This window comes from Artemia sp. Qi Xiang Cuo, chromosome 2 (genome assembly GCF_049724085.1).
Source record: "Artemia sp. Qi Xiang Cuo chromosome 2, ASM4972408v1, whole genome shotgun sequence".
Lineage (NCBI taxonomy): Eukaryota > Metazoa > Arthropoda > Branchiopoda > Anostraca > Artemiidae > Artemia > Artemia sp. Qi Xiang Cuo.
Window position 1 is genome coordinate 78,966,424 of NC_142795.1, and position 23,522 is coordinate 78,989,945.

Here is a 23,522-nt window from a genome sequence, read left to right on the forward strand (position 1 = left end):
GCGTAATGTGCGGACGCAAGATATTAAATAAGCCTGAGTTTGTTATATTTACAATAGTTCCGCTGTCCTCTAAGGCCGTAAAGTAAACGTTTTCTACACAAAAATCATTAAATATAGGTAATTTGTTAATAATATCACTACAAGAAGGCACTAATATTGTCTTGGACCTGTTAAATATTTCTGGCACCCTCTGGGTCCAATTTATATTTCTGAGGGGTCTGAAGTGTTTCCCTGAGAATTTATTTCATGTGTCGGTGCCTGTAATAGATATTCGTACGTATTAGGTTCCGTAGGCATATTTAAATGATTTACGTCTGTCTGTCTTCTCCATGTATTATTATGGTATCGTGGAAGTCTCCTGTCAGTGCCGTTTGCTGGCGTTGCCTGCCTATGCCGTTGGCTTGGAAAATTTTCATTTCCCATCGGCAAATTTTCGTGATTTCTATATGGCATTCTTGCATTATATTGGCTTTGGCGAGTATTTGAGTTTTCAAATCGGTAATTAATTTGTCTGTTGGGGGTAGGGTTATACAAATTTGGTTGGTACGCATTATAAGGTGCTGATTGGCGCAATCCCCCTTGGCTATAGCCTATTGCACGGCCGGTTCTAAAATTTGTTCTTCCGAACCAATGGTCGCCGTAATTTTGCGTGTTATCGACAGAAATTCTTGGTATGCGATTGGTGATATAATGGCACTCTCTGGCGATATGGCCAACACGATCACAATTATAGCAGCTTATTATTGTAGGGTTATTGCCATAATTAGATTGTTTAATAGGCTGAAAGCGTACTGTTCTCTGCCTAACGGCTTATGGTGTTTTGTTTCTTTGTTGCACTGGGGAGTTATCCCTTGAAAAGAAATTGGGAGATGCCTGATCTCCCTTGAAAATTAGGTTCGCGTTTGAATCGCCTAGGCTATTTATTTTTGCTTTACTATGATTAGCAACCATTGTATAAACTTCAATTAATCGCTCTACTTCCTGAACTGCAAGATCCAACGGCTGAATATTTTTGGATATTACTACTCTGTATACTTTTGGGGGTAGCCCTTGCAAAAATGTATTTAGTATGACTTTTTCATACAGTTGCCCAGAACCACTTCCGTATTTTGCTTCTACAGAAATGCGTATGTTATCAAGATATTCCCTTATATTCTGTGAAAAATCAAAGCTTACTACTCCGTGGTTTAATTTATTTATAGAACTGGTGTCTATGAGCCTATCTTTGAATACTCTTAACAAGTTATCAACTGTATTTATTGGCAAGTTAGCGTTGTTGCCTATGGTCTGTTCAATCTGTTTTAGAAAAGTTAAGGCCTGGCCTCTTAACCGTAGTAGTAGCATGTCTTTTAACGCTCCAACATCTGTTTTTGTTAGTTGTACAAACTTGGTCAATTGGATATTAAATTCGTCAATATCTGATTGACCATTGTACTCTGGTATAGATTTTACTATCTCTATATTTTTCGCGACTAACTTTTGCACTATTAATATATCACTGAGTTCTTCCATTTTTTTTGAATTAATTGAAAATAAATTTATTTTTACTTAATCTATTTTGGGGTATGCTATTATCTCCTATGAGATATAAGGGTTTTCCTATCGTAGCTTAGCGGCAATAGGCCTAATCACTGTTCTTATATGTCTGTATCGTTCCCAATAATTAAATTCAAATTACAAAGTTTCATAGCCTAATTAGTTCGCAGTTTTTCTCCAATTTCCGACTCGCGCCATTTGTTATGTAAAGAGTTAAGAGGAATTAAGAATTATTGAACTAGAATTTCTGACGTTTCAGAGCTTTGTCTCCACAGCACGATCGGATCTGACTTAAGAGATACGAATTCTTATAGGCTAGCAGGGGTTATAAACTTTTTCTAAGCTGTGGCGGTAACGACTTTTGGTGTTTGTAGGGATGAAAAAGCGTGGCCCCTTCTCTCTTGAGCTATCTGGAGATCAGATTCCTTTGGGAGCATTTACCTTGGAGACTTACGAACTAATTATCTATTATTAGGCTAGATGCAGACACATAAGATGAAATAAACACAGATAAAAAAGACAATAGATTTATTGAACTTACATGCTTAGTTGCACAGCAACGGGTCACTTCAATGACAATAACGGTGACAAGAATATAAGAATTTCGTCTGAATCTCTCTAGGTCTAATTTACTAATCCTCTCAAAAAGTACATCTACCCCACTATCAAAACATAGGTTTTCAGTCCTGCACCATGAGGACTGATCACCATTGGCCCAAGAGGACCAAGGATGCAAATCTTTCGTCCAATTAATTCTTTTAAATGTTTTTGATGAATCAAGCATTCCCACGGTTTTTTGCCATTTAAACTTCCTTAGAAATTATGTGCATAGCATTGTTTTTGCTACTATGTCTCTGCGCAAAATATGGACAACGATGTCCGGATTTTGATTTCTGATCGAATTTCATTTCTCTTTTTGTAGAGTTAAAAATTAGACTCTTGGCAGCAGGCTTTGAAATCCGTGAAGAAGCTGTTACTTTATGCCTATAACCCAGTAAGATTCGCGGAATTACATCCTTGGTCCTCTTGGGCCAATGGCGAGCAGTCCCCATGGCGCAGGACTGAAAACTTATGTTTTGATAGTGGGGTAGATGTGCTTTTTGAGGGGATTAGTAAATCAGACCTAGAGAGATTCAGACGAAATTCTTATTTTCTTGTCACCGTTATTGTCATTGATGTGACCCGTTGCTGTGCAACTAAGCATGTAAGATCAATAAATCTATTGTCTTTTTATCTGTGTTTATTTCATCTTATATGTCTGCAACTAGCCTAATAATAGATAATTAGTTCGTAAGTCTCCAAGGTAAATGCTCCCATAGGAATCTGATCTCCAGATAGCTCGAGAAAGAAGAGGCCACGCTTTTTCATCCCTACAAACACCAAAAGTCGTTACCGCCACAGCTTAGAAAAAGTTTATAACCCCTGCTAGCCTATAAGAATTCGTATCTCTTAAGTCAGATCCGATCGTGCGGTGGAAACAAAGCTCTGAACTCTTTACATAACAAATGGCGCGAGTCGGAAATTGGAGAAAAACTTGCGAACTAATTAGGCTATGAAACTTTCTAATTTGAATTTAATTATCGGGAACGATACAGACATATAAGTAAATTGATTAGGCCTATTGCCGCTAAGCTACGATAGGAAAACCCTTATATCTCATAGGAGATAATAGCATTCCCCAAAATAGATTAAGTAAAAATAAATTTATTTTCACAGGTCTATTGATGCATGGAAAAACAAAATCCTTTACTGAATTGTGAAGCTCAACTGGTATCTCCCCGTCAATTTCAAAAAACCATCCAACCGGCCCATTCTCCTCAACACTGTCAATGTTGGGGAAATGGGGAGCTTGAGGGTCATTTAGCCATTTATAGTCATCGCAGGGTAGCACATAATGGGACATGGCCAAGGGGTAGAGAGAATTCATATCAAGGAAAACTACATCCGATTTTGTCCCCGTATTCTCTCCAGTTGGATCAGTTTCCAGGATACGATCCCTATGAAAAACGTATCCACCCCTCATTGATATCTTAATTAACAGATGCTAATCTATTTCAGTGATTAGCCCAATTTTTCCCCGGTAATTCTTAGGATGGGGTCCATCACCAAATGAGGAGATGAAAAATAATATCCTAGATCAAGATTAAATTCCCCATAGATTTTGTCCGTATTATTACACATAATGTCTAACAAAGTTAACACATCACTCGACAAATACAGCCTGCATTAGTGAAACCCATTTTTACACCCTCCCTCTGCCCACACTTTCTTAGCAAAATTGTATTCACCCGGGGTGCACCTACGATCGTGTAGACTGTCGTAAAACGATTCGATCGAGGGAATAGTGTCCTCGGCGAATCTTGACATGGAACAATAATAATCATAAGAATAGATACCCTTTGCAGTCGATAAATCATAAAAATGACTTGGAAACTGTTTCTGGAAAAGTGAGAAAGTGTTGTTGCGTCATAGTTCTCTTTAGATATAAATACTCCGCTGAATGGTTGGATGAAAAAACTACATGTCTCTAAAAGCAAATTTTATTTATGTTCTCAACGTCTTCTTCTACAAGTCTCCACATAAATTCCAAAACAAGCAACTTTTCTGATTATTTAGGAATGATTTTGTAGGAAAAGCTGTCTATCACCCATGCATCATCCACTGTTCGATTTCTTTGAAGATGTGCCATTGCTTGTAGCACATAATTCAGATCGTAGTTAGAATTATGCATAAGAACCGGAAGAAAGAGTTGCTGTTTAATTTTTAAATTATATGAATTGTGAGCCCACCCCCGAAAGTTACTTTTTCCCGTTGAATTGGGGTCAATAAGATGATTGTGATCCTGGACCGCGTCTTTTGGGACAAGGGCAACCCTACAAACTCAAAAAATTCTCCCCTTTTCTAGTGCCAGTTGCTCCTTATTTGATAATGAGATTGGGTAGTTGGTGTGACGCAATCGTGAAATTGCACCGTTTGCTATTTTTATTAAAGACACCAATAACTTTTCCATGCTACTCCCCTCATCCATAGCCAAAAAAAACTCTTCAAACTGTATTTTATTATTAGAATCACGACAGGCGTGCGCGTAGGAACACGCAACTAGTTTGTGTTCCTTGACTATATTTGGCCTTGATGGGTCCGATACCACCACCAGTCTTGATTCACAATCCAAAAATACTTTATCAACCTGTAACAGGAAATTTTGGAAATTTTTAAACTGCAAAGTATCTTTGCCTTCTGCTGGCTTTTCTATTCTTTGATTGCCATGAATTTTACAATATCTCATGTGATCCGAGAATGTTTTTTCATTTCTAAATGGGGAAAGACACATGGGGCAATAGAGAAGTTCTGCTTTCCGAACACCTTGGGATAAGAGTCGACTTCTTGCTGTAACGGTGAAAAATGACCATATGAATTTACATTTTTGGGGGGTTAGTAAATAAGCCAAGCCCAATTTTTAACATTATCTACCGACGGTGTCCGAACTGAATATAAAACCCCTTTTTTATTTGGTTTCTTTTCCCCATTTACAAATTCTGTGTCATACTGGAGAAAAACCACCCCCAACCCAAGATTTTCATTTGCTTTTTCAAATATGGTTATTTCTTTTAAAGACACCGGATACTCCCCTCTAAACAGTCAAAATTTACTTTAGGGAAATGTTCACCACCGTTACGCGCAAGTCCGTCGAGATTTTTCATAGTTGAATCATTTTTCAATGTTTTATGGGCTGCTGCTAAAAATGCATATTTAATGCATTGCAGCCCCGTGTCAAAATCGAAACTCTGAACCCCTTTGGTAGCCGACAAATGCGGGTGGCATTTTATTTTTCTACCCCGCCCTCCCCTTAAAAAAAGTTTTTTTTAAATCTACTGAGATTCAGATCCATATGTTCAATGTATAAAATTGTGGACCCACTCCCCCTCTCGTTAAACGTGTCCAAAGTTGATATTAATTTATTGACCCAGTTGAAAAAGTTGCGCTCAAATTCAGTTAGACCTGGATCAAAAGTTTGGTTGCCAGTTGAAAAATTAAAATAAAAATGTATTCAGATTTTCACATTTGTAAATAAACTTTTTGATTTACTGTTGCCTTAATCCCCCCTTGACCCCCCCCCCCCCATTTCTTAAACTCACTCTCAATCAGTGCTTATTATTGCTTGATTTAGCTCTTAAGAATTCTCACATTACTTGTTAGACTGAAGTCCCCGCCAACCACGTGTTATTCAAAGGGGTTAAAAACTACCTTTTATTTTTGCATGTGATCTACAGCAGACTCAAAAAAATCAAATTAAAGCAGTTCCGGGGACATGACACTATTTTCATGTCTTGCACCCATTTGCACAGGATCCAATTCACTAATTATAAAGTCATTGTCAAAAATGTCCCCGGAAAAATTAGGTCCGACAATTTGCATAAGACTGTCCATTTCTTCAGTTGTAAATTAAAAATCCAGGGGGATATTAAATAACATACCTTCACTAGCATCATCCGACGAGAGTGAACAATTACCCATGATACTCTGAAGTCCCGGGCCAGGGAATGCAGTTGTTTTCGTAGCTTCCCCCTGTAACTAGAAAATGAATGGATTAAGTTTTTTTTTCTTTGACGAAAGTTGTATCACAATTATAGCAAACTATTTTTTTTCTTAGTCGGAAGTATCAAACAAATTTTTTTTTGAGGAAAGTTTTATCATAATTATAGCACACTATTTTTTTTTCTTAGTTGGATTTATCAAACAATTTTTTTTTTTAGGAAAGTTTTATCATAATTATAGCACACTATTTTTTTCTTAGTCGGATTTATCAAACAATTTTTTTTTTAGGAAAGTTTTATCATAATTATAGCACACTATTTTTTTCCTAGTCGGATTTATCAAAGAATTTTTTTTAATTGGATTCTTATTTATCCAACAAATGCATAATAAATTACAAATTTTGTTAATAACACCACCACCACCACCACCACCACCACCACACACACACACACACACACACACACACACACACACACACACACACACACACACACACACACACACACACACACACACACACACACACACACACACACACACACACACACACACACACACACACACACACACACACACACACACACACACACACACACACACACACACACACACACACACACACACACACACACACACACACACACACACACACACACACACACACACACACACACACACACACACACACACACACACACACACACACACACACACACACACACACACACACACACACACACACACACACACACACACACACACACACACACACACACACACACACACACACACACACACACACACACACACACACACACACACACACACACACACACACACACACACACACACGCACACACACACACACACACACGCGCACACACACGCGCACACGTTCACACACACACATGCGCACACATACACACACGTATGCGCGCACACGTTCACACACACATGCGCACACACGCACACACACATGTGCACACACACACACACGTATGCGCGCACACGTTCACACACACAAGAGCACACACGCACACGCACATCGCAACGTTTGACTAATAGCAATAAAATATGGAAAAAAAATCAACTCAATAACTGTCTTAATAGCTCATTAAAAAAAATCGACTATTTTTTCCTACAAATCTAGTAATCCATAAAAAATAGTCATAAAAATAGCCTATTTTCAATGTGTAGTCTGTTATTTTCAAGATTTTCCAGAGCAAATGATAAAATTGAAACAGTTAAGTCCCGCGTCTCATATAAAATTATTTATTATACAAAATAGAATTTGGAATTATGTCTAGCGGTTCAATTCTTAGTCCTTCAAATTGACTTGGTAAAAAGAATCATTAGCGAGAAATAATATTTGAAAACTCACATTTAGATTTGCAACTTGCATGTTCAGGACTGTAGGGGCCACATCATTCCCACCTTGCATTGGTCGTGAAGGGCACGGTAATGTTTGATAAGGGGTGACTTCACAATCTTGTGCGGCAGTAACGTTATGAGTTATCATCCACTCTCTTTTCAGCTTTCTACCCGGCTGTATAGGGGTTGGCACGGGTGGGTCTTGGGCAGGCAGCACTGGTCTGGAATTGATGTGGGTGGTTCCCGATGGGCTATCTATCTCCACTTGTTGCATTGGAGTAATGCCGTTAGCCTTAGCTCTCTTTTTCGGGGGAGAGTAATTGTATGAATCCTCCTCCTTATAAAAGAAGAAAAATTTAGCATGGAAAAACGATTTCCCTTTTTACAGAAGAAAAAATGAAGATATTTAAGCAAACTTTCAACTAACTACAGCTAAGTTCGTTAAACGCGAGCTATTTTCTTGCGAAAGCACAAAAAAAATGCTCATTGTTCCTTTAGTAGCCATGCAATTAGACTATAAATTAAGATATTTATGCATAATTTCACCTAACTACGACTAAATGTGAGCTAAAATCCAAATTAATACAAAACTTAAAATTTCTCCCCAAGAAAATATTTGAATACGATTTGGTTTTATATAAATTCTAAGTTTCTGGCGAGAATTACACAAACCCTGTCTTAATCATCAACCTTTTGTTTTCATAACTCAGATAAGACACGTTTGAACTCTGGCTTCAAAAGGGAATCTCTTCAATTATGAACACATATGGTTTTAGACCGGAAAAAAAGATTTTTGATAATTGGGAAAAGGGACATTTTTGAACGAAATAACTAAAACTAAGGAATTAAGCTCGTAAACAGAGCAGTGGAGGAGGGGTTTTTATTTACATAATAGAAACAAGAGCGTACTTTGTGTTTTCTAACGAGTATACTCATCATATTTTTGGGTTTGTATTGATGGAGGGAGGGAGGGGGAGGGGTATGCCCTTGAATTTGAATTTACTAGTGGGATGATTTTATTTGGAAATAAATTAAGAAATTCGGTAAACTATACTTACATTGAAAATTGAAATATCCATTGTTTCAAAGTCAATAATAATTTAATCTACTATCTATGTCACGTTAAATCATAATGACAATTAAATCATAAAATAAGAGCATTTTATACAAAATTCTCAAGGACGAATAAAAAACCAGTCCTTTTGTTTTTAACCAATCACCAATCAACTTACCGTATATTGAGCAACCATCGATGTCTCTGATTGGCTCCCTAAAAAATGGATGTTGGCTCGAAAAACACTGGTTGAAAAACTTAGAGTTGAAACAAACTTGTGTGAGGAATCCCCGTTCATACTGCTATCTTTTTTGCAATGTTTAGGAATAGGTGGGGAATCCCCGCTCGCTTGGAAAGGTACCAACAGGACATAAGCAAATAGAATATAGTTTCATAACGTGTTTTTTTTTTCTTTTTTTTATCACTTTGTTTGGAAAGGTACCATGGGAACATAAGCAAATAGAATGTAGTTTCATAACGTGTTTAATCACGTGTAGAGGTCCCTTATAATAGCATGGGAGGGAACATAAACCCTTAGAATAGCATGGGGGGGGGGAATATAAGCCCTTATAATAGCATAGGAAGGAACATAAGCTCCTAGAATAGCATAGGAAGGAACATAAACCCTTAAAATAGCATGGGAGGGAACATAAACCCTTAGAATAGCATAGGAGGGAACATAAGCCCTTAGAATAGCATGGGAAGGAACATAATATTCTAGAATAGCATGGGAGGGAACATAAGCCCTTATAATAGCATGGGAGGGAACATAAGCCCTTAAACTAGCATGGGAGGGAATATAAACCCTTAGAATAACATGGGAGGGAGCATAAACCCTTAAAATAGCATGGGAGAGGGAACAAAAGCCCTTATAATAGCATAGGAAGGAACATAAGCTCCTAGAATAGCATGGGAGGGAACATAAGCCCTTATAATAGCATGGGAGGGGACATAAACCCTTAGAATAGCATGGGGGGAACATAAGCCCTTATAATAGCATAGAAAGGAACATAAGCTCCTAGAATAGCATAGGAAGGAACATAATCCACCCAAATCCATAAGTACATGCTCTGGAAATGTTTTTCCTATAGCTTCACGCAAATAGCATGGTAATTCCTTGTGCTGTACGCAAATAGCATGGCGAGGTACTAAGGAACGTGCTGTACGCAAATAGCATGGTAATTCATATAGGACCTGTAGAAATATAACTTAGCACTCTACTCTCTTCACCCGGATAGTCCCCCCTGCTGACCCCCAAACCCCTTCCGAAAAGTAATGCATACACAGGACATAAACAAAGACATACATTCGATAATATGTATATAGACATAGGGAGTCATGAGAATAACCATACAAATCTTGAGATTTTATAAGACAGTAAGGACCACCCCCCTCCCCCCCCAGCTTCCCCCTGTACAATAGGCAGATTCTATGGGATCGCTTTGTGTGTAGTTGCAATTTTGCCAGGGGCTTGTTCCTTGCAAAATCGGCCACAGTTGTGTTAGGCACCGGGTTGAAGCGTGTTTTGAGCGGGTTCGACAAAAACCTTAATCAGGTTTTCCATGTTTAACTCAGCAAAACTTTAAAGCGTTTTCATTTTACGAGCTCCCAGAGTGTTAGACACGGGTTCTTCAAAATTGTAAAACGCCAGAATAGCATGGTTGAACACAGGTCCCGAGAAGACCCAAACACACGTTGAACACTACACTTAAAACCACGATCTGCACAACCCGTATCGAACTCCGTGTTGGATGTGGGTGACCTGAAACGAAGCTCATCTGTGTCTGATATTTTACAATATTCAATTTTATTTCACCTACAATGGCAGTAGTTATGAATGTATATTCAACTACACCATAACACACGTGATCTTGGATTGCCAGATCTTGGATCTCGGACACGTGATCTCGGAAAGGAACTTGTGTTCCTTTCCTCCCAAAAATGGTCCCCAAATGTAAACAAATCTCTAATGAAATCCCAAAATAAAAACATTTTATTTACATCATTTTAAACAAAATAAATTTTCAAGGTTTTTCATTTCTATTCTAAGCATTTTATTCCATTATTTTCACACAACCCTATCTAACTGCTCAGAAGAATTTAGGGCATTCTTTAAATGTGCCCCTGTGACCTCATTTTTTTGTGGTTACAAGTTGTAATTTATCATGAAATAAACTAGAAATCAAGATAAAATAAAAGAGAAATATACTAATCGATTCACCATCAAACCCTCTTTCCAAATATAATAATTTTACCGTCAAAACTGCACCCTTGAATATGGAAAATTTTACCCCCTAAAGCAGTGAAAAGTTTATTTTTATTCATCAAACAGTTCGTGGTCACGAACTGACTGTAAGTAAGGAGCAACTCGGTGCAAAAGTAACCAAAACTTTAAAAATAAGAAATAAGAAACATGACCAAAAGAATTATATTTTTATGCTGATTCCAAATATATGAAACTCAATACGGTACCTTTAATGTTACTCATTGGTAGCTACGAGCCTGCGTATATATGCCTTATTTTTGAAAATTAGAGAAACATCCCCCAATAATCAAAGAATCTCAATGAAAATCAAACCGTCCGATTCAGCTTTGCTAGGACAACGTAACTAGGACTAAGGTAAGGATTGCAGGTACAAACTGGGCCAATAACCCCCCCACCCCCACCACCCACCGCCAGGTTTTTGCAGCATCATTTCCTGCTACTATTTAATAAGAAGCAAGGTGTTACTTTGGGGGGTTCCTATACAGACCCCTGTTCCTTTGGAAGCAAGGGAGTCCCTTTAGGTGCTCAAAATGAAACTTGTGAAGGAAATTTTTAGTATATTTGGAAAGAGCATAAATAACGCATCGGTTTTCGCCTTCTGCCTAACAAAGCAATGAAAAAAAAATCTATAAATCTACCGAAATGTCGGCATGTTTAAAGTAGATTTAAGGAAGTCTAAGCTGTCCTCTCGGTTCATCAGCTTCAAAAAATTTCAAAATTAGTTTTTAACCTGACCGTAAAAAAACAATTTTTGTTGTTTGTGTTACTTTACCATCACTCTCTCTCTCTCTCTCTCTCTCTCTCTCTCTCTCTCTCTGTCTCTGTCTCTCTCTCTCTCTCTCTCACTCACACTCTCTCTCTCTCTCTCACTCTCTCACTCTCTATTTCTTCTTCAAGCCCTTTTGAGGTAAATTCCTGAACGACATAGTACAACGATTATTGACCGAAGATGGTAAAGGACAAGAGAACCGCCCCCAATATCTGTGCAAGGATATATTCTTTATAACAGCAATTTCCGCGTTCTGAACCAAACCCTTCCATGATTCAGACTTCAGGGTTCATTTATTTAACAGCAACAAGCAATAACAGCTACAAGCAAGGGCGCCGGTAGAAAATTGTCAGGGGGGGGGGGCAGACGCCAAAACCACAGTGGTGGTTGGATGACAGTTTAGATGGTTTACGGCATCAAAATACGACTTCACCCCAAGAGGACGAACTTGCAATAAATTTAAAATCCTGAGAAGCTAATTGATTTAAAAGTATCAATAACTATATTTTAGACTTCCCAGTTGCAAAAGAGGAATGCCACACGGTGGTAGTACTGGATTCAACCAAGTTGATTCGCTTTATTTGTAATCAAAGCATGCTACGTTTGGTGATCTGTAATTGCGTATCAGTTTTAACGAGGGGGGGGTGAGTCATTGTTTACGTGGGGGTAGGGTAGATTCTTACATAAGAGGCATAAGAGGCCTACATTTTAATGGACTAACTACTTACTCTCCATGAGGCTTCAGATAAGTGTTGAGAGAGGAAGGGGGAGTAGGAACTGATTACCAGCACAGAGGTGGAAAAGGCAAGGCAGGTCATCCTCAGCCCCGCCATGAAATTTTTGTGAGGTGGCAAATACTGCTAGGAACCTAGTTTTCAACAATTTTAAATGGTAATATTTTTCTTTTTCAATTTATATGAAGTACTTCAATATATTTAAACAAATGTGTGTCATGTATTTATCAATAAGAAAATCCTATTGTAGAGGTTGTGATGGCTTAAGTTATGCAGAATATCAAAAGTCTCACAGAATTTTCACCCAAACAATTCCAAACAATTCCAAACAATTCGAATTCCACAGAATTCCAAACAATAATACTCCTTTTCATCTAACCAAAAATCGATCGTAATAATATTAACAAGGATTTTTCACCGAAATTACTATTCATCGCCAATTTTTTAAGTATATTTAAATTTTATCCAAAATTGCAATTTCAAATTTAAACGTAGAACGGCGTACTAATCAACGTAGAATTGTTGATTAACACATTTTAGTAGCAATTAACCAGGGAATTATGGGACCGGCACCGGAAATTATTTTTTGTTTAGGCCCGGGTATGACTTTTAAAACTGTTAGAGACTGAATTCAAAAAGAGCTTTTCAGCCTAAAGCAAAAATCATATTTGAAACCTATTTCGACAGATTATTTTTTTTATGAAGGGGGCTGTCTCCTCCTTAGCGCCTTACGCCTTACTCTTTACTGTGAAGTTTGGCTTTTTTCTAAATTTTTAAGAAAATTTGCAATTGGAAAAAAAAATATTTTTCAAAGTGCTAAAAAACTTTTTTTTAATGAGCAAGATGTCGAAAAGGGGGCTGTCTCCCTTATGTACAGAGTATTTTCAATTTGTTTTAAATTGTGAACTTACTTTAATTAAAAAACTTAAATTTAGTTGAATTGCTCCTTACTTTAGTTGGAAAACCGTTTCTATTTGTTAAATAACATTTCATGAAACTGTGCGACCTGGCTCAATACTAACCAAAACTCTAAAAAACGGAAATTTGATACCAATAGAAATATCAAAAGAATTGGTTTATTATGCTGATTCCAAACATATTAAATTCCTCAAGTTTAGTGTTACCCATCAAAAGCTACGAGGCTGAGAAAATCTTTCGGATTTTCAAAAAAAGGGGAAAGACCCCCTTGAAGTCATATAACGCCATCAGATTGAGCGTATTAAAGAAACCTACTGTAGATGTTTCAAGCTCATATCTGCAAAAATGTGGAATTTTATAATTTTTACAAGAAGATAAATCACGGATGCGCGTTTATTTGTTGTTTTTTTCCCATGGGTGATCGCATCGACCCAGTAGGTCTAGAACGTCGGGATAGGGCTTATTTCTATGGAAATCAAAAGTTCTTGTGTTCTTTTTAAGTGACCAAAAAAATTGGAGGGTGACTAAGCCCCTTCCCATGTCACTATTTTCCCAAAATCGTCCGATCAAACTATTGAGATAGTTTTTTTCTTCAGCATAGTTGAATGACCCGATAACTATGTCTTTGAAGATAAAATGACCCCCTACAGTCCCTGGGGAAAGGTTATTAAGTTATAAAAATAGCCCTTTGCTTTATTTGTTATTGGGAAGTATGCATACATTTTTCGGGTAGGGAGAGGAGGATGAATTTTCTGCTGGGAGAATTTTCAATAGTTTCCAGGGGGTGAAATTCTAAGAAGAAATTTTACGCTGGGTGAATTTGCAAGAAGTCATATAAGAAATTTCTTTATATGTATTCCTTTGTCATTGCCGATTTAATTTTACGCTTGGAGATGTTAGCGGTAATTGTCCGGGGTGAATCTTCGCCAGGACTGAATTATCCAGAGGATATTTCTATGGGGAGGGTGATTTCTCCGTGGAGGTGGAGCCAGGTATCCTGGCGTTATTTAAAAAACAGTCAGAAATAAAAAAACAAGTTTTATCAACTGAAAGTAAGGAGCAACACTAAAACTTAAAACAAACAGATATTATTACGAATATGAGGGGGTTGTCCCTTCTTCAACATCTCGCTCTTTGCGCTAAAGTTTAAATTTTGTTCCAACTCTTTAAAAACGATTCCCAAACACAAGGGTTGTTTAATTAGAACAATAAGCAACTTTTTTTAAAGGGCCAAACAACTGTAGCTTGAAGATTGAGGTGTTGAGGAGGGTGGCAGCCGCCCCCATATATGTAATGATTTCTTTTCGTTTTAAGTTTTAATATTGCTCCTTACTCTCAGTTTGTTTCAAAAAGCTTGTTTTATTTTCTTTATTTCATGAAGATTAGAGACAAACAATTCTCTAAAGGCAATGGGTAAAGTATGTCAATTAAAGTAAAAGTATTTAAAAATGAAAAAAGGGAGTAGTTACAAAAAATACAAAAACTAAGACACAAACTCCCAGCATTAAGTTCTGTTGAGCTATATATTTTTCTGTTGAGTATATATTTTTCTGTTATTAAGTTCAGTTGAGCTGATATTTTTTAACAATATCGACAGTTTTCTTCTTGGCTATCAAATACCAAAATATTTAATGCCTTTAGACTCAGTGTTTATAAAAAGTAACGCATTATCAAAGTTTGTTCAAAGTAAAACATCAAAACTAAGATTAAGAAAATCAAATAGAAATTTTTAATTCAATATTTTAGATTTAATTTTGAATGCCAAAATCCAGTATATTTGACACCTTTATACTTCATAATTCTAAAAAATTAAATATTTTTCAAAGTGAAAAATAGATAAATACGATTACTTTTAGATACAAAAAAATATAATAAAACACAAAAAACGTATCCGTTCATGGAGAAAATACAGAAATTCTTAGCATTCCGTTAATGTGAAACATTTCTTATAGTGGCTTCATGTATCAGCTGATGGGTACTCTGGCATTGCAAGCAAAAGTTGACGGCGTATTTTTACCAAAATCGACCCCTATTAGGTTATTTTCCTTATGTTTTCTTTAACTATACGAACTTTCTTGTGTGCTAGTAACTGCACTAATTAATCATAATCACATATATATTTAACATCACCATAAGAAGCTAATTCTTTATTGAATGTTACCAATAGTTGAGCTCTTATACTTTCATTATTGACAAGGATCGTTATTTACTTTCCATTCATTACTATGAAGAATTTGTTGTTTTTTTTTGCTCCAACCAAATCATACAGAATTTTTTGTGGAAAACTTGTTAGGGGTCACTCGGTCACAAATTAGAACTTATATTTTCCTCATTATGGGTCACAATCTATTGGCAGGCATTAGAACTTATATTTTCCTCATTATGGGTCACAATCTATTGGCAGGCAGCCAACAATGGGGCAACCAACATTTTTTCCATACTTTTCTCTATTCTGTTTTTTTCCTTTGGTTTCCTTATAATTACTATATAACCCCAAATTTCCAGGGGGGAGCATGGCCCCCCTGTCCTCCCATGCTGGCGCCCATGGCAACAGGCAGCACAATTTTAACAGCAACAAGAAATTTGAACAAAAAAAAGACAAATTAGTATCTCCCAGCTAGGTTCTATAGTGAAGAATTCAGGGAGGGAGAGACAGAAAACAGAAGACAGTAAAACACGCGCTCAACGAAAAAAAAGTGCTATTTTGCGCTATCTATTACCTGCCGTAAACCAAGCCTAAGTTAGGTGCTACGCGGAACGAAAAAGAAAAAACACTTCCAACTTGGCTCTGATATACATTCCGGGGGGGCATGAAAAAAAATAAAAAGAACAGGAAACAAAGAAAAAGATAAGTCAAGTATATTTTTACAATTTTTGACTAATTTAACTTGCAATTTTCAATTTGACATAAAAATTTATGAAAATAATCTTTTAAAGGCACCAACAGGGTAACAGTCTTTAACTGAGTCAGGCAGAGTCTTGCCCGCAGTATGCAGTCTCGTCCTTTTTGGTAAGTAAAACTCCGAAAAAAAGCTTGGAAATAGTCAATATACTAAAAGTTTGCACTTTTCAAAATTTTCCGCTCTTACGTAAGATAATATTTATTTTCAGAAGGCTATCACAAGCTCTAATTTAGCTTGTGATAATTTCGCTTTATATGTCTAATTTCGCTTTAATTGTCCAGTAAAATTAAGGGAAACAACCAATAGAGAAAGACAAAAGTTAAAAAATCAAAAAATGGTCAATAAACATTTAACAGAAATTAGTAAAATATAACATTAAAATAAAAATCTATTTCCAAGAACTAAAATGAACTTTATACGAATAATGGCAAAAACAACAGAGGGAGGGCATAAACAATATATACTCTTAAGTATACACCGACTATTTACTATTTCTTACGTTGGAAATGAAAATACTTGCATAAGAAAATTTCCATATTATCAGAAAAAAAGGGACGTAGTCCCGGTGAGAATGAAATCTTCAAGCTAAGCATTATGAGCTTAGGTTTAAAACTTTAAAATAGTTTAAAATTTAAACTTTAGAAAGTTTAAAAATAAGTTTCCTTGATTTTTCTAGAATCTTGTATTTTCATTAAAAAGAATGCCAAAGGATGCATTTTAAAGTATTTATTTATTTTATCAAAGAAAAATTTGACACGTATTTTATGCAATTATAGCGACTTCGGCTGGTGATTCTGATTCACGAAAATGTAAGGGGGCAAGGATTTATTTTAGATAAACATGGTCAAAAATAAATATAATACATAAAGAATTTTCTCAAATTTTTTTCCACTTTTAATAATATAAATGCAAAAGAAGGTATTTTTCAAATCTATGGCACACCTAATTGACATCCATGATGTGGTGCCACTCGCTCTTCATTATAGAAAACAAATTAAATTGACAATGTTTTTATAATAGCCTACATTTGTTACACTTTTGAGCTTTAGAAAGATGTGACCAAACCACCCACCCTCGAAAAGGTCCCCCTGCTTGAAAGAAGAAAAAAAATCATTCATATCCGGGCCCCGGCAATTTTTCTTACCCGTCTTACTGGTAATAGACAACCATACAAATTTTATTTTTAATGTCTCCTTAAATGCTTAAACTGCAAGATAAAACGTCAAAGTTACATAAAACATGGGTATAAGTCGACATTTTATCTGCAAAAACTCATTTTATGCGCATGTTTATTTCAATTTTCAACCCAAATGTTGTCGCAAATTATATGCAAAAAATCAAACAGAAATGCCAACAAAAAATGAAGGCTTGCATCCCTATTCGCAAATTAAATAAAACAAACAAGTTTTTTTAACTGAAAGTAAGGAACGACGTTAAAACTTAAAACAAACAGAAATTATTCCGTATATGAAGGGGGCTGTCCCCTCCTCAACGCCTCTCTCTTTACGCTAAAGTTTTTTTATTGTTTAAAAAAATAGAGTTGTGAGAAAGTCAAACTTTTAGCGTAAAGAGCGAGGCGTTGAGGAGGGGACAGCCCCTTCATATACGGAATAATTTCTGTTCGTTTTAAGTTTTAACATCGTTCCTTACTTTCAGTTAAAAAACTTTTTTTTTTATTTAATTTTGAACGTTTTTGAATTAATGTAGGTTTGATTTTGGCTCACCGTACATGAATAATTAAAACAAAATTTGCATATTGGCTTTCTCTAAAACTTGTTTAATTTTATTTACAAACGTTTTTATTAGTAATAAATATACGTAACTTAGAATTAACTTACATAACGAACTTCTATATTCATAGATTTTTAACACGTATATTAGGGGGTTTGCCCCCTAGTCAATACCTTGCTCTTTAAACTATAGTTCGAATTTTTTTTCCAGTTCTTTAAAAATGACCTCTTAATCACAATCAGTTGATCAGTTGAAAAACTTGTTTTTTTTTATTTAATTCCTGATCTTTTTCTTTAATAATTCTGGGAAATCCGACGCCCCCTTCATAGCAATGTCCCTTCCCCCATGAAAACTTCCTTCATGGAAAGATTCTTCCATATAGCCCCCGACCCTCTCCTTCCCCCACCTACCAGAAAAAATCTCCTCAGAAAAAGTCTGTATACTTCCCAATAACCAATACTATATGTTAACATTGAGTAAAGTTCATAACTTTCAGCCCTCCCCCTGGGGACTTTGGGGGATCAAGTCATCCTAAAAGACATTTTTTATCATATTTTCGACCATGCTGAACAAAATGGCTATCTCAAAATTTTGATCGGGTGACTTTGGAGGAAAAAATGAGCGTGGGAGGGGCCCTAGTTGCCTCCATTTTTTTTGGTCCCTTAAAAAGGGCACTAGAACTTTTAATTTCCGTTCCAATGAGTCCTCCCACGATATTCTAGGACCACTGGGTCGATACGATCACCCCTGGGAAAAAAAAACAAACAAACAAACAAATAAACACGCATCCGTGATCTTTCTTCTGGCAAAAAATGGAAAATTCCACATTTTTGTAGATAGGAGCTTGAAACCTCTACAGTAGGGTTTTCTGATACGCTGAATATGATGGTGTGATTTTCATTAAGGTTCTATAACTTTTAGGGGTCTTTCCCCCTTTTTTCGAAAATCAGCCAATTTTCTCAGGCACGTAACTTGTGATGGGTAAGATTAAACTTAATGAAACTTATATATTTGAAATCAGAATTAAAATCTGATTCTTTTGATGTATCTATTGGTATCAAAATCCCGTTTTTTAGAGTTTCGGTGACCATTGAGCCGGGTCGCTCCTTACTTACAGTTCGTTACCACGAACTGTTTGATACATCCTGGCTAAAACAACCATTTGCAAAACTCGATCGTAAAGTATCTTATGACTTCCCAGCCAATGGAAAGGCTTCATCAATACATTTATGCGAAAATTGCAAGAGTAATTTGACATTTCCTTTTCAGAATTGCTTATGAATGAATAAATTACGCTATGTATAGCACAGAATTTGAAAGGGGATACAGATTAGAAATTAAGCATAATGCGCAAGAAATTTTGGGTGCGGGGGCTGAGAGTGGGAAAAATACCCAGTTATAAATATATAAGAGACTACAGAGAAATTGTAAAATTATATGTTTGGGACAGGTAAGGCCGTATCCAGGGGGTTGAACCCCCTCAAATGTTTGTCCCGCTCGTAAAAACGTAAAAAAAGGAATATAAACAGATTTTCGATGTTTTTTTAAAGTTTTTTGTAAATCCGTCTGTACCCCTCCCCCCCCCCTGAAAAATATTGGATACAACCCAGAGACTGCAGGGTATAAAACTGGAAGGCTCCCTCCCAAGAGTGCCAATTAGAGACACTTTTATCCCACTTACCTATGTTCGTAATCCCCTCCCCCATCAGATTTCGAAAAATAACTTTATTGGAGTTTTATCTTTAAAAAGCGAAAAAATCCGCAAAGTTACGCCCAGTAAATTCTGAAAATAAATCCCCCTATACTGCCACCCGTTGCTCTTCTCCTTTGGGAGTTCTATTTGAGATTACTTTGAGAAAAAAAATATGATTAAAAAACGTACGTTAAGATATATTTTGAACAATGTTCTAATAACGGATTATAGAATTTTATTTTTTCCATTCATAACAAGATATTTATTCTTTTCAGTATTTTCTTTAATTTTATGGCCCCCCCCCCTCCCGCCTCCTAAAGAAACAATCCCTGAGAGCGATTTTTTATCTAATATGCCCCTTTGCAGTATTATCTTGTACTGGAATTCGTCGGTGATACGCGCCGAAAAAAGTTGCATGAGTTTTCACAAAAGTAAGAAGAGACAAATCCTCCAAATTGCGTGTCAGCAAGGGTGTGTCCAGGGTTTTTTCAGTGGACGGGTGAAGGGATATAAAAAAAAACTTGAAAACACATCAACAATTTCTTTATACGCACTTGTTTTTTGCTTACATGCGAATTTGTTTCCGAGCATGACTTTCTGAGGGAGGGATTTCAATCCCCGAATCCCCCGCCCCCTCGATACGGCCTTGCGCGTCATTTCTGAAATATTAAGCTTAATAAAAAAAAAAATAATGACTAAAATTTTTCTTGCATAAACCAACGGTTCACTAGGGATAACCGATATTATTTTTGCAATAAGCTAAATTGAATATTACCTTCCTGCGACAAGATTAACCTAAAAGTTAAAAGGAAAAAGTGCAAAGTTTGTGCACTTTTGGGGGAAATAATTTGTTTAGTGGGAAAGTTTAATAATGCTTCTTTACACATTATATACTTAAAAATGCATATTGAGACCTTAATAAATTGTAATTTGGTTTGTTAATTTCATCCAGGGGCGGATCCAGGATTTTCTTAGGGGGGGGGGGTGCAAAATAGGTTGATCCGATAATCTTGCGATAGGAGCAAGTTTATTTAACGCAAACTTGCGTTAATTAAGTAAATTTCACCACTTTAGACTGCGTTAGGAGGGGCGCCCCCTGGGTCCACCACTGATCTCATTTTCGTTACTTTTTTGCCATGAAGAATTACATTCTACATGCCGTAATGACACAAATTATGCTTTATTCATGCCATAGATTTCACTTTGTGTCTATTTTAAACCCTAGGTAGGACCTCTGTTTGATAAACCATGTTGAGTGAAATGGCGTTTCCAATGGTTTGTAGACGCGTTTCTTTGAGAAAATGCGGTTTCTTATGTGTTTATTATTTTGAAAAAAAGTTATAATTAAAAAAAAAACTATTCGGTGCCATTTTATAGCATCGAAATGTAGGTTCTAGAAAAAAAACCCTTTTTTTAGAACAAAATAATATTAAATAATAATTATTAAGGTTCTATAACTTTTAGGGGGTCTTTCCCCCTTTTTTGAAAATCAGCCAATTTTTTTCAGGCGCGTAACTTTTGATGGCTAGGATTAAAATTGATGAAAGTTATATATTTGAAATCAGCATTGAAATTTGATTCTTTTGATGTATCTATTGGTATCAAAAACCCGTTTTCTAGAGTTTCGGTTACCATTGAGCCGGGTCGCTCCTTACTTACATTTCCACGAACTGTTTGATTAAACTTCCAGGAATTGAATTTACTAGTAATATCAGAGATCTATAAAGCGTTTTCATGTTGCTCTAACAACTCCTTACCTTCTTGCAAGCCTTGAGGAACATTTTGAAGACTAATACAGGTCTAATCAGACATGAGTTGCTGAGCAACCAACCATGGTTCATCTCTGTGCCGTTATGAATGAAACTTTTATGAATGAACCCTGGGCCAAAAACAGATCCCAGGAAGGTATTCCAAAGCTATCATTTAGCCATTTCCTGATTCCTATAGCAAAGAAGATTACATAGGCTATATGAAAGGTATATAGCCTACCAATCTGAATTCTGAAAAGAATTCAGATTGTTATTACATTATTTGGTAAAATTCTACTTTAGTAAAACGTTGTTTTGTCAAAATTTCAATGGGTATAGACCTGTCATGTAGGCAAATTTCAGGACCCTCTAGAGGGAGAAGGGATGGAGGTAGGTACTTAAATGCCTTCCTGGGACATACTTTAGCCTGTAGACCCATCCCTGAAAGTCTCATTTTCCTAACCTAACCCCATTCCAAGATAGTCAAAAGTAGCTAAAGTAGAATTTTACCCTAACCCCATTCCAAGATAGCCAAAAGTAGCTAAAGTAGAATTTTACCCATTATTTCTTAAAAGAATATTATGCTGAAATAAATATTATACCTTAATTTTCAGTTTTTAATCTCTTATTCATTAAACTAGGATTTTACCTCAGTCTGAGTCTGTGAAGTTTTTTTTTAATATTTTATTTTCCACAATTTGTTATGATCACATTTATAAAGCAAAAATTAGCCTACTAGACTCAAGAATTTAAATCCCAGAGAGTTTGAATAGGCTAGGCTATGGAAAACGCAAAAAAAGGTTAAATTAACGGCAAAATAGAGGAAATTATAGCATGGTATAAAACATCCATGCATTTTTTGGGGGGGGGGGGGGATGCCTGTAGTCCTTCCTTCTAGTCTGAGTTTATGAAGTTGTTTCAAGCACATTGGATTATATAACCTTCAACAGTTTTCTTTCGTGGAAGTCTTCAATATTTTTTTACGGGGTGGGGGGGATTAATACGAAACACACCAAAAAGAATAGAATTAAATGAAAAATCAATTAAATTATATGTGATGTACTGTACAAATTATGATGTTTTAAAGGAAGAGCCGTGTCCACTCCAACTGAGGAGGGGTCTCCCTACACTTAGGGTACTAACCTGAAGCAATGAAGGTATCCAACATAATATCCACTTTTTTCTGATTGGAACGTAGGCTAGTTGAAACAAACATATGCACAAATTCAGCACTGAAGAAGTAATTGACTTTTGAATTTTAAAATATACCAGCATTCTTAATAACATTTATATTGAAGCATAACTAGGCTCAAATTCAGAAACCAGTATTAAAAATGTAGAACAATTTAAATCTACTGAGAAACTAAGTTATTTTAGCACTTTGTATCAAATTGGATTCTAAAACAAAAATTTCACTGGCTGGGATTGGGGACTGAAGCTCACACCTTCATCCTAGCCAATAGATAAAGAGAATACAAAATATATAAAGAATACACATAAAAGACAAACAAATCGACCTGGGTTGTCTTTGCGCATAGCAGTATGTCTGATTCTTTGCAGTTTTTTTTATCTCTTTTTGAGTGCCACTGCTTCAGGGACGGATCCAGGATTTTTTTTTAGGGGGGACAGAAACGGGTTGCTCCGATAAAAATATTTTTTTTTTGGGGGGGGGGGCCTCAAAATAGGTTGATCCGATAAACTTGCGTTAGAAGCAAGTTTAATCAACGCGAACTTGAGTTAATTTAGTAAATTACAGTGCCTAAGACTACGCTAGGGGGGTGCCCCCCTCATCCCCCTGAATCCGCCACTGCACTGCTTACATCGAATTAGACATGACTGGATTTAAAGCTTTGATGCTTCTAGGCAGGGGTGTAATTTCGTCAAAATCCTGGGGGCAGGGGCGGATCCAAGATTTTTTTTAGGGGGGGGCACAAAATAGGTTGATCCGAAAAAAGACTTTTGGGGAGGGGGGGGGGGGTGGCAAAATAGGTTGATCCGATAAACTTGCGTTAGGAGCAATTTTAATTAACGCAAACTTGAGTTAATTAAGTAAATTACACTACTTTGGACTACGCTAGGGGGAGCGCCCGCCCCCCTGGATCTGCCACTGCCTGGGGGGGGGGGCAAAGTTAGAGCAAATTTTTCCAAATCAAGTGAAAATGACAGTAACTACTAAACAATAAGCAATTAGATTAGGTACCATAGAGGTACTATTTAAGTACTATAAAGGAAAATATGTACCAAAAAACTGATCTCTTTCTGT

At 36.4% G+C, this 23,522-nt stretch overlaps 1 long non-coding RNA gene across 1 annotated transcript in view; it reads right to left on the reverse strand.

Annotated features, from left to right (window-relative positions):
• Nucleotides 1-22,676, reverse strand: part of LOC148955651 (uncharacterized) — a 220,038-nt gene extending 197,362 nt beyond the window's left edge. The window contains exon 1 of the long non-coding RNA XR_016143160.1: nt 22,403-22,676. This is a non-coding gene — a long non-coding RNA (uncharacterized LOC148955651). The remainder of the gene's footprint in view (nt 1-22,402) is intronic.
• Between the last annotated feature and the right edge of the window lie 846 nt (nt 22,677-23,522).